The 10,490-nt window shown below is 25.5% G+C and overlaps 1 pseudogene; it reads left to right on the forward strand.

The window, feature by feature from the left end:
* Nucleotides 1-1,231: 1,231 nt before the first annotated feature.
* Nucleotides 1,232-2,531, forward strand: LOC149060656 (uncharacterized; annotated as a pseudogene).
* Nucleotides 2,532-10,490: the final 7,959 nt, after the last annotated feature.

Raw genomic sequence — 10,490 nt, forward strand, 5'->3', positions numbered from 1 at the left:
AATAACTCATAAGTCAAAAAAATGATATTTTAAGATATATACATCAATATATTTTACAGAAAAAAATATGAAATATCTTAATGGTAATATCACGTATAGCTCATAATTTCCAAAGAGAATATAAATTTGGACGCAATATCACGTAAATCAATTATCATTATTCTGTCAGAAATGCATCGTATCCCCATCTTGTAAAAAATATTAATTACGTCGGCTGGTGTACTGATATAGTGATACCGCGGAAACTGCAAACAAATATTATGTTAAAACGGTTCTGTGGCCAAAATACCTTCGATTTATAAATAGAAATAATAAATAGTTGTAATTATAAAATATAGTATTCATAATCAATGATAATACTAATCATTTATTAAATCTAAGTTATTATCAATAATATATTAATGGAAATAGGTATAACACAGACCCACAGTATGTCTGAAGTGCGAATTCCGCATTTTAACTATTTGACTTAATTTAATATTATTTTAATTTGTTTATTACATAGCTTTATTTGTTTGTAACTATTAAGTTGTATAATGTATGAAAACGAGATTGATTTTTTGCTAAAAAAATTGGATGATGATGACAATCAACGTAAGTTTCAAAAACATTATAGTTTAATTTTAATGTACTTTGTACATATATCCTAACATAAATTAATAGTATCATAATTAATTACAGTAGTAACAGTTACATTCTAACGGTTTATATTTCTTTTTTTTACAGAATGGGGTGAAATAATCCAAGATAAAAATATTAGTATGAATTCCATCAATATTGATAATAATTTGCTTAATGAAAGTAAGTTTGCAATTGTAAAAGATTTAAATTACATTATTCAATTTATATAATTATTTTGTAATTTTACAGTTGACCCTAATAATATAAAATTACTTTGTTCCTAATGAAGAAACATAAAATTTGTATAAATGTTCAAGTAATATTATACAGAGTACTGATGTTATGGATCAACACAATGATTTTTACATTCTGAGAGTGTAATGAAATACTGGAGGATGACAGGTTGAGGGTATTTACTGATTTTTGATCCAATCTTAGCTGGTCAGAAAAAAGATTTATGTTACTTCCTTAGTAAAAAATACTAGTATTAAATAGCGAAAAGTTGATTTAACAGTGTCAAGAAGAAATAGTTCTTTTTCCTAGTTTTTAAAAGTTAATGGAGAACTCTTGGATGTATGTAAAACAATGTTTTTAAACACCCGAGAATTGGATGAGTCACAAGTTCATAATTGGTGCACAACAAGAGAACAATGGGAGTCCAAATACACCAGAAGTAAGATGTTTAAGGGATAGTCCACATAAAAAAAATAGAAAATTTGTAAATAAATTTCTTGAACAAATTCCAAAAATGCCTTCTCGTTATTGTAGGACATCAACTTATAAACTTTATCTTGAGCCATACATACAATCAATATTCCAATTATATAATATGTATATTAAGATGTTAGATGTGTAATAATGAAGAAAAAGAGAATAATATTGTTTAAATAAACACCTTTTATGGCATTGTTGTAGAAAATAATATATCTCAATTTAGCTCCAAAAAAGATCAGTGTGACACTTGTTGTACTTATCAAACCAATAATATTAGTGAAAAAGAATGGAAAGACCACATTGAAAAATAAAAATCAAAGTAGAGAAGAAAAATGTCTGGACAAAGAAAAAGCTTTACTTAATGAAATACTAGTGTTTACAATGGACCTGCAAGCGGTTAAAGTCTGTAAACTAAGTGTGCATAATTTTACCACATATAATTTGGCAACACATGAGTCCACTTGATATTGGTGGGACGAGACCCAAAGTGACCTTTCAGCGTCATCATTTGTGAGCTTTATTATAGATCAAATTACAGAAGCCCATAACAAAAATCCAAATCTAAAAATCTAAATATAATACTTTAGAGTGATGGCTGCTTTTACCAGAATAGGAATAATGTACTGTCTAATGCACAGTTAGAGTTTGCCACAAACAATAAAGTTGTTATTGAACAAAAATATTTTACCAAAGAGCACACTCAAATGGAGTGTGACTCAGTTCATTCTAATATTGAATGCAAGTTGAAGAATGCAGATATTTATTTACCTTCAGATTATATAAAAATTACACAAAGTTCTAGGAAAAAACCATTTCCTTATAATATAAAATGGTGTGATACTTCATTTTTTAAACAATATAAAATTGATTTAATAGATATGACTCATTAAGACCTGGCAAATCAGCTGGTGATCCAACTGTTACAAATATAAAGTCACTTCGATATATATTTCAAATGGTACTATTGACTTTAAAATTAATTTTGATGATAAATACTCTGATCTCAGATTGGCTCAAAAGAAAAGAAAAAAAATGTGTAAAATAGCATCTCCTATTATTTATAGTCAGCTTCATATAGAAGAATTGAAAATTCCCAAAAGTAAGTGGGAACATTTACAGCAACTAAAAAAGTAATTCCTAATGCTTGTCATGAGTTTTATAATCATATTATTATATTAAATATGATTAAATATTAAAACTAATTTAACTACACTGTTGTAATTAATCATAATATAATGTCTATTTTTTAATACTATACTATTTATTTTTTTTAAATATTTTTATTGATAATAATTATAATCCATGGTCTTAATGTTATACAATTTTAGTTCTGTTTTAAAATAATGTTTAATTTTTAATATTTTGATTATTAATATACATTTTTAGTTCTGTTTTAAAATAATGTATGGTTATTCTATTATAATTATAATTTAAGGTCTGAATGTTACTATAAAATTTTAGTTCTGTTTTAAAATATTGTTTACTTTTTAATACCTTTATTGTCACCTATAAATATTATGTTTTAATAACAAATTAAAAAAGGCTGAAGTATTAAAAGATTTAATAAATAAAAACCCCTGATTTAAATTTTTTTATTTAACAATGTAATTGAATCAGTCAACTAGAAAACAATAAATGAAGAAAGTAATAATAGCTCGTATGTCAATATCCATTTTCAATATACTTTATGTAATACCTCGTAAGTCTAAAAAAAAAATTTTAAAAACGAATTATAATTAAAACTACATTATAGACTAATGGAAACATTGTCTAAACAAATTATTTCAAACATAGGCTAAACTTTAACTACAAAAATTGATTTTATAAACACAAAATATGTTTCCTGAAAAATGAATGTATTTTAGGAATATTTTCGACGGATCTATTGCGTTTTATTATTTTTGTTTCTGATAGATATGTTTTGGTTTATAGGAAGAAGATTCATTTAAAATAGTGTCTTGAGATGGAGATTTAAGTAGAGGCGAATCTATAATTATACTTGATAGTTTTGAGGTGAGTGCTGATCTTTTTTCCGTGTCAGTTGTGATGGGATATTATGTTATCTTTCGCTGTTAATTCCATTGATAGTGGAGCATCGAAGAGGGAGGTTGAATTGAGTTTTGTGGAGTACTGATTTTTTGGTGTCAAAATTTGGCTCTCCAAGATTATCACATATGGATTCGTTGGTTTCTACTTTATCATCGGTAACGTTTGAATTACTTCAGATTTGTAGTGAGCTTCATATATCTTGGTGTTTGGGGCATCTGATGGCCGATTTTTACATTGATTTGACTTTTTGAGGCTTAACCTTTTAGCTTGCATTAGTAAAAAAAGGGCGGTTCATTAGATAAAAATATCTGTAATGGGTATTTTCGTGGTTAATTTGGAGAGAGTTTAGATGTTTTCGAAAAACATTAGGATTTATGTAGACTTTGTGTCTGAAACTGAGGATGTATGTGAATTCTGTAATTTTGAATCCCTCATTGATATGAGTAATCCGTGATAAGGTTTGAATATTGAGATCTTTTAAGTGTAATATGACGTGATTTTGTCATTGAAGTTTATACAGAATTGGTTGTTTGATATAATATGAGAGAAGAATTTGATCTTTTTGAAGGGATTAATTTTTTGATTGCAATGATTTATTCAATCTGAGGTGTATTGTCTATCGAATCAAAAACAATTTCATGTTATTTTTAGACAAGGCAGCGTTGAAAGTGGTTTCAGCAAAAGATTTGTTATCGGTGGCGTATTTATCGGATTAAATGTTGGTGTTTTGTTGCGGTAAAGATTTATCACTGGGCACGCCCTGTATACTTTTGGACTTGTTTATGGAATCGTGAATGGAGATATTTGTGTCAATGTTTTTGTTTGTGTTGTTATTGGCGTCGTTATCAGAGTATTGTAGTGATGATAGAAGGTCATTAGTATTGTTATCTACAGTGTTGGTTGTGTGTATGGTATTAGACATTGAAGTTTTGGATTTAATATGCATTATTTTGGATGTTTGAAAAAGTCTATGTTTCAGACTTTTAGAATTGGTGGGTGATTCACCCATTTTTGGAATAGTAGTAATAATAAGGGGTGGGTTTGTGTCTAAAATAAAAAATAAAGAAATACTGAAAGGTAATATTCATATTAATTAGATTTACTCATAAATATGCTGATTGCTTTGAAAGATATAAATACGAGCGCAGGATACGATATCGTGTTGCTCGGTCGAAGGTGAATACTTAACTGGTTATATAAATTATATACCTCTCTGAGTGAATTATTTTAATATTATACTTAAATCTAGTTTTATTGAAGAGTATGGTTTACTTACCTATACCGGCTATATCTATACAATAGCTGTAGATTATTATACTCGATGTTTTGAACTTTGGCTGATAATTATAATTCCATAATTTAGTGTTATACATTTCTCAAATAATAAAAACAATTAATATTTTTTATCATTTATTAAAATGTCTGGCTAAAGTAACCAAAAGTTATAAACATTAAGTGCAGCATATAGAAAATTAACAAAAATAACAATTTATTTAATAAATATAGTGAAAACTATAAACTTTTTCTGCAACTAACCTACGAATGTGAAAAAGAAAATTATAGTTTTTTTAATGGTATTTAATTGTGTAGGTATCTTATAGTATTATTGGTAATAAATAAAAAAACGAAAAATTGTACAGTTTAGGAATATTATTATTTATTGCCTGTTTTGTTTGCTTTAAGTGGTTGTTATTTTTTTAAATTTTTTTATTTAATCACCACCCGTGTTTTCGATGACGCATTCCAAAATTATCAGTTGTTTAAACTGTGTATACATTGTGCATTCCAAATATTATACAGTATACGCCATTAAATCCAATTTACACAGAGGGTGCTTGTGGAAGATAATGTAGGATGTAGTTGGATATCGATGCATTTCGACATTTTGTAAGTGATTTGACACAGTAATCGAATTCAAAAAATTCTAAAATGGTTTCTCAGAAATTAATAGTTATATTATTTAAGCAAAATAAAAATAATATATATATATATATATAACGGGTTTTAAATATTTTTCAACCACAATCTGTTGGGTACTATTATTTATTACACATTTTCATAAAATGTTCATATACGTATTAGTTGTTTTTTAATTTTTTTTAATTTTTAGAACTTTCAGTATAAAATTATTAGTTGCATAATTCAAATAATTGGCCAATGCACCAATTGCCAAAACATAGTTAATATAAGTTAAAACTAAAAATGATTTACTTTTTAATTCAAGTGTTTAGATTTTTAGTAATTTTGATAAATTCGAGTTGCATGACAACCATTCAATAAATCACACGAAAAAATAAAATCAAACCATTTCAACGATCTAAAACGACTTCACAGAAAAATAACACATTTATTGGCATATTCAGATTTCAATCTTTTTTTTTTCGAAAGTGAAACTATAATATCTGGGTTTCGTTGTATTTTTTAAATTAATTTTAAATTACGCTTAACAAAATACATTTCAAAATACTTAAAAATATGTGATATGTAGAAATGTATTATAACATAATGAAAATATAATTTTGTAAATCGGAGTCCAATGTGACTTGCATTAAGTTTTTTATCTTTTAAAAAATTAAAAATTCAATCAAAATTTAATTATTTTACGGGCGTTAGAGATGTCTGTGAGGCAAGTTGTTGTTTATAAACGCATTGGCTTCGTCATCCGTGGAGTAGCGTGATATTAAAATATTATCGTTATCCTAATATTTAATAAAATTTACCTACTACATTAAAAAAAAAGAATAATAAATTCATTTATATTGTCAATATAATACTTAATTTGTAAATTATTTTAGATTCTGAATGGAGTGATGATGTATATTGGTTTCATATAGATTTGTTTTTATTATATTATAATATAAGCAACATAATATGTTTTTTTGAACATTGAAGGATGGAAGTAGCTTTTAAGTAAATAAATATAAAAATAATTCAAACTGTTGTAAACATTTTAAAATATTTTTCTTCCATGGTAAAAAATAGTCATTAGAAACTAGTAAAAATTGTATTGGAAATCCATGAACATTTCAAATTGTAAATGTTAGGTTAGTTTTAGTTACACATTGATATTGGATTTATTTGGTACGTTGGGCATCCCAGAATAATTAGTGAAGGCTAAAACTAAAATAGCAGTAAATAAAAAATACTGTGGAATAACAATGCAATAATAACGCAATGCTGCTATACAGCGTTATAAATATTTTAGAAGATATCATTAGAGATCAATTTTTGTGTTAAATTATTTTTTATTTAAATCAAATTAAACACGTTCATAATTACTACAGTGACTTAATCAATGATGAGGTGCACTTTGAAGTGTAAAGCTTAGCAGAGCGAGTTCCCCGGTTTGTTTTGTTTTATTAAAACACGTTTAAATAAATGTTAAAGTTTTAAATATTATAATAATCATAATATCGTGAAAAAACTTTACGCTTTTAATTAATAATAAGCTTATTAAATATTAGTATGCTATAAATATATAAATGGAATGGTTGGTTTAATTTAAAAAAATAAAGTGAAAGGTATAATACTGTATAATGCTTGCATACTTACATTTATATTTTAAAAGTTAAATATTTTTATTAACTTTTAAACATCCATAAAAATTAATTTGAAATCAATTTGACAGTTTTAGTACAGGATCCGATAATTATATAAAAAATAATCTTATACTGGTGGATAGAAAGACCCGGAGAAGCTAATGAAAATGTGTCTGACATCTACTTTGCTAACATTATAAAAAATCCAATAAGGGGACGTAGAAAATTATTTTTTTATAGGCACTGATAAACACAAGTTTTAAAAAAATAGGTGGTTGGATAGATCGTTAGGTAATGAAAATGTTAAGATATAACAGTATGATGTACAAAAAAATAATTTCAAAACAAAAAAAATTCATTCAATGATAGGTAAAACTATTATATGTATTTTATTCTATTGTATGATAAGATAATAATATTCGTTAAATTATTTGGAGAGCTATTAGGAAGTACATCAAAGGTATAAGCTGCCGAAAGTATTCCACATCCGCCTTTACCCTTCGGAAACATAGCATACTTCAAAATATTTAGTTAAATAATTAATTTTCAATTGATTACCTAATAAAGTATACACATTCAATTTTCTGGAATACCTAATAAAAAATACCACAACATCATAAATTAATTAGATAAAATATGCATGATTTAATATTAGCAATTTAAAATATCGAAACAAGATTTTTGTTTTAACTATAGGAGATTTAAGTCGTAACTTGAAATTTTTGAACATTATCATTACTTAACTTTTATATAATAGATTTTTATTATTGCGTGAAAACAACCACAGAAATTAAATCTTTACCTTAAAAAATCTACAGCAAAACTTATAAGAGATTTTACTTTGCGTATGTTGTTTTGTGTCGTAGAAAATCTAGTTTAATGTCAAACGATAATTACTGACAGAATTTTTAATGTGCCATTCAAAGGCAAAAGAGGAAAGCCTCTCTTCTGGAGTATAGGTTTAAAAAGAATCCTATTGTTACGGTAAAATGATGTACATCAAAGTTAAAACTATGTTACCATCAATTATTAAAATATTATGTACAGTAAAATATGTATATAATAAGTACTAAACAGTAATCCTTCATAGTGTAATTTTTGAATTTCTAATGGTTCTAAACGTTGAAACGCGAAAATTCATTTTGCAGAAAATATGTGTGACTCTCGGTAAATGCGACAACCATGCTATATGTAGACATATTTTAATACAATTTATTTGGCTGTTTATTACAATATATCTATAAATACCTATGTTTAGTTAGTAAAATTTATAATATCGTATATCTATTAAATTGCACAATGCAGATAAATTACCCATTTGAAATACCTCAGAACAAAAGTATGCAATTTTTTTAGTTGTGATAAATTGATGTTATTTTAAACATAGTAAAACTATTCAGCAGTCATGAATTTATAATATATACTGATAAAATATATGCTCAAATAATGCTAAAGTGTAATAAAATCTCAAATATTGTGTAGACTCCTTTTTATATGAAAATAGTTTTTATTTTACTATTAATTGTTAATTATATAAAACAGACAACGACTGTAAAATTATAGTACCTACAGTTGTAAAAAAAAATACAATTTTATTTATCTATCATACAAAGCTAATGAATAAATATTTTATTATACTTTGCTATTACCGCAGAATTTACATTATTTTTTGTTTGAATCAGAAAAAAATAATTTCAGTATTATATACTAAGACTAAAAGATACCTATAGTTAATAAACACTTTTTAATTTACTTATAAAATAACGCTTTTAATTTCATTATGCAATCGTACTTGATGAAATTTCACCATAATATTGTAATAGTTTGATTATAAAATGTATAACTACTAAGTTATTATTAATTTAGCGAGTTTTTCTATTTGCTTAACTCAAACTTCCATTCTCAACATGGTTCAATATGGTTGAATTGACAATAAACAACGTACGTCGGATAATTTACGCCCTGTGAACCACTAGTGTAGTAATACATTTATATATTTATATATATATATATTTGTTAGGTCTCGAGATCCGATTTGATGACCACCGTTATTGTTCATGTTAAGTTAGGTTGAGTTAGGACACCTCAATACTATAGGCGACATTCAAAGGCAACACTATCCAACCGTGAGATGCGCGGCGAACCGACATATTATTAACAATGTCACAGATGCAATCTCTGAATATAGTTCCTTTTCTCTTACTGCCTTGTTGAAAGTGACCCCACCTTTATCTCAGTAGACATAAGCATATTATTCATATATATCCTTATGCATCTCTCTCTGACCCTTTTCCCATGAAAATTAATTAGGCTTACCGATTATACACATCCCTTTTCCGTAACAATTTAAGTTATTTACATTTTAGTCACCAACTTTACAAAAATTTACAATATATATTATGCGATATCATTATACATTCATGAATAATCATTAATTTTGTTCATAAGTGTTTTCATTATTAATATTAATATTGTTTTTATATAATTATATTTATTAAAACAATTATTATATAAAATATATTAGTTACAATACTACCTCATGATACATCCACCGTACTATAAAATTAATTTACAACTTTATACAATCATGATAATATTAAATTAATGTATTTTATATTTTAAGTTTTTATGGACCAGAAGAGTACAGAAGAGTACGCAGAAAATGTACCCAAACATGCAATCTAAGATAAGTCGACATATGTTAACGATTTTTGCTTTTTTTAAATTCAAAAATAAATTGTCAATTCGTATTTGTCTTTAAAATATAAAAATAAATATTATGAGTATCAAAATATGTTACTATACCTAATATAATATACAAAAAATAAAATTTTTCCATCACTCATGTACAAGCGCACTATTCGGTCGGCGTCAATCAACTTACATAATAATAATTTAAATGCAGTTCAAGAAACTCGTGTTAACTTCCATTTGAATACAATAGGTTTATTACATCATATATTTTCAGTTATCATTTTAAAGTTTAGTCATATCAATTAGTAATTAATATTCAAGAATACAATAACGATAATATTAGTAACAACAAAATATTTTAAGTAAATAAAAAAGAAGGAAGAAATGTTTTTCTGGAAATGATATTGGGACGTTAAAAATTAATAAATATTGGTATTTTAGTTTGTACAGTATAGATAGTTATTTGTAACTTATTAACATTTTGAGAATATAATAAAAAACAAAACTATTCAAATATATTATTGTAATACTGCAGATACCGATCATTTATTGAAATACAATCAAATGTTATGAAAACTGTGCAATAAAAAAAAAACTTATTATTTATGTGGGAAGTGGGATGTATATATGTATAACATTATAAACAATAAAAATATTTATACAAATTTCTTTTATATTTCTGTCTGAAAGTAAACATCTATTTGTATCCGAAAAATCACAATTATAAATAATAATGTTTGGAAACATTAAAAGTAAAATTGAATTTTATTGTATTGTAAATTATAATAATATATTGCATCATTATATTTTAAATTAATAATACTAAACATATTTTACTGAAATGATGTAGGTACCTATCACTTATCTATAATT

The sequence above is a fragment of the Diuraphis noxia genome, unplaced genomic scaffold, assembly GCF_037042655.1.
Source record: "Diuraphis noxia isolate RWA-SAM2 unplaced genomic scaffold, SU_Dnox_SAM2 contig0001, whole genome shotgun sequence".
Taxonomy (NCBI): domain Eukaryota; kingdom Metazoa; phylum Arthropoda; class Insecta; order Hemiptera; family Aphididae; genus Diuraphis; species Diuraphis noxia.